This window comes from Octodon degus, unplaced genomic scaffold, assembly GCF_000260255.1.
Source record: "Octodon degus isolate 3935 unplaced genomic scaffold, OctDeg1.0 scaffold00267, whole genome shotgun sequence".
NCBI classification, from domain to species: Eukaryota; Metazoa; Chordata; class Mammalia; order Rodentia; family Octodontidae; genus Octodon; species Octodon degus.
The window spans coordinates 1,807,814-1,810,559 of NW_004524843.1; the positions used below are offsets into that span (position 1 = coordinate 1,807,814).

General features: G+C 39.5%; 1 protein-coding gene across 1 annotated transcript in view; it reads left to right on the forward strand.

Annotated features, from left to right (window-relative positions):
• The first annotated feature begins 578 nt into the window (after positions 1–578).
• Positions 579–2,746, forward strand: part of Scn1a (sodium voltage-gated channel alpha subunit 1) — a 172,278-nt gene continuing 170,110 nt past the window's right edge. The window contains exon 1 of the mRNA XM_004646393.2: positions 579–800. The gene's annotated coding sequence lies outside the window, so the exon portion shown is untranslated. The remainder of the gene's footprint in view (positions 801–2,746) is intronic.

The following is a 2,746-nucleotide window of genomic DNA, read 5'->3' on the forward strand; positions in this document are numbered from 1 at the left end:
AGGTGCCTGTTTTTCTTATTATTGGCAGATAAAATTTGGAAGTTGAACTGCATTAAGCACAATCATTTTAACCTACCACATTCTTAATTTGATGTAGGAGAGTAAAAATATATCATCTTGTTTGCAAAAAGGTGTTGAAGGAACAGGAAGGGTCTTTGCAAATACTTCGGTACCATCGTGCAAAACCACCCACACTCCCAACTAATATTTCACTCCAAAAACATACATTGCCCTCTACTCACCACAATGAGTTAAAGGTAGACAAAAGCTCTCAGAGGCAGCCTTTGTGCCATCCCTTTGCTGTCCCAGTCCTTTCCTTTTGGGTATTTTGGTACAGGATTTTAGAGGCAGCAATTCATCCTGTTAGGTTTCCTGCGAATACCAAGGAAATGTCCTGCTTGCAGTTGCTGGAAGATTTAGCTTTTATGCTTCTGATCATTCTTCACATGCAGCAACCAAAGAAAGAAAGAAATTAAAAAGAGGTCGGGGAGAGACCAGGTTCTGCACGATTCATAACTCTCATTGCAAAACATTTGAAAGGAGAAAGGCAAGAAAGAGTTCATGATTTCCGTGCAAACTCCCAGCCCGCCTGCCTGCCTGCTGCTGCCAATGCTTATTCTTGCTGGTGATGACATTCAGCAAGCTCCCTAGCACCGATGCTTCGTTATGTAAGGCTGTCTAGGTCAAGTGTAGGAGACTCACTGCTGGCCTGTGGAAACTCATGGAACTGTTTCTTCAGATTAACACTTCAGGGGCTATGGAAGCTGGAGGAAGCTGAGCTTTTACTACATCTTTTGGGGGTAAATATTTTTGCATGATTCAGTTACTTATATACTATATAATCTTGGCAGATGCCTTTCAGTCATGCTGAGAGGTGCTAGGAGATATTTCTAAGAGATTCCAATTCTGTTAGCATGCTTGGATAAGCATAGTAAGTCTCAGCTTTGAAGCACAGAAGGAGTAAAGAAAAAAATCATGAATTAGAATTTTCTTAGCAAGCATCATGTTTAAATGTTAAGGAATGAATGTGGATCTGCTGTTTAAATTCTGAATACAATCTGTTCCATGAGAAGTATTTCAGGGGAGCATTGTTTGATGTGCCTATTAGCTGGAAGAGATTTACTGCAGTTCTTGGCTGTTACATTGCCCTTGTCTCTGACGGCAAATGGGTTTCTCCTGTAAATGAGCTATATGTCTGCCTGTATTTGTCTTCTGTTGTGACTATATGTGATAATGTAAGGATGAAGCCTGTGTAACCTGGAAGTTATTTGACTTCCACAAATAATAAATTCTGCCTACTTAGTTTCAAGGTGAATACAGCAGTACAAGCGCCATTTGAGCCTAGCACAGCGTGGTGCTGGGCTAACTGCAGTGGCTCAAACCAATCTGTATTTTAGGACACTGGGAGGGATGATCCCAGGTTTGAACTGTACACTTATTCACTCTACAAGTAAAAGTGGAGATAGTCTTAACACGGATTGTGTTTTAGACTCTCACTCTATGCCTTATTACAGAAATGAGTTAAAATAGCAGGTTCCACTTGAATGCTGCAAGAAGCCTGCAAATTCCAGGCAAGCCAGGAATGCGACAGCGGTACGATACTGGCAAGAAATTTTAATATGATTTAGGCAGAGATGATAAAACAGATGGCACCTAATTTAAAAGATAGATGGATATTCTAAAAGTTGAAGGCAATGCAGCATATTTGAAAGCCTTTGGCTTCCTGTGTGTCCTTGCCAAGGGAATTTCATGCCTTGGATGAGATGCCCTGAGTGAGGGGACTGAAGGCTGTGTAAATGTCCATGTGATCTCGAAGGGCTGAATGGAGAGTTGATCATCAGTCCTGGGCCTGGGTCTTTGTAGATGAGCCCTGGCACCAGGCAGGTTAACTGCAGAACTTTCTCCAGGGAAACAAGTAGCTTCTCCAAGGAAACAAGTATTGGAAATTTCTGGCATTTTAAAAATTAAGTTCAAGGCATAAAAATGAGTGTTGCTCTCATTTTTCTTAGGAGTACTTTTCACTCTAGTAACTATAATTAACAGCAGCACACTAATTATTTATGATGAAATATATTGCTTTTGTACTGTATTGAGTTGCTTAAGCATGTACCTGTTTTCCTTAATAATTTGAAGAGACAGTCATGGTCCCTTAGGGCCTGATTTTATATTACTGATGTCGATAGGCATTTCCCCATGGATGTAGCTTGGCACAGAACCCCGTCATATCAGCGTTTATCAGTGTGGCATTTGGACTAGTCTTCAAAAATATAACATTACAAATGGGGCATACATACTTAATTATACTTACAGTCCTTAAGTTTATGTATATGCATTCATTATCTAAATTGTGCATATATGATTGATGTTTAATGTTGTTTCTATTGCCTTTTATCTTAAAATGTTACTCTTTCCTGTAATAAACTTAAAATACAATGATTTCTTTATTTTGAAAGCAAGAAATTTGAATTAAGTGAAGCATAACTTTGTTTTGTTTCTGCCATTTATCTAATTGTGTTCTGTAGGAATTAGTGTTATTAGTCAATCTATCCTAGAGTGAGATGGTGTTTTTTGGTGAGATTATAGTTTTAAATGTCTATAGTGTTAGGTCAGCATTTACTAAACGCTTAGCCAAGCCTGGGCCGGTGGCTCCCAAGATGCTGTCCTTAGCAGCACTACTTGTAAGCCTGTTGAGTGCAGATTTCAGGTCACTTCAGCCTCACTGGGCCAGAACCTCTAAAAGTAGCTT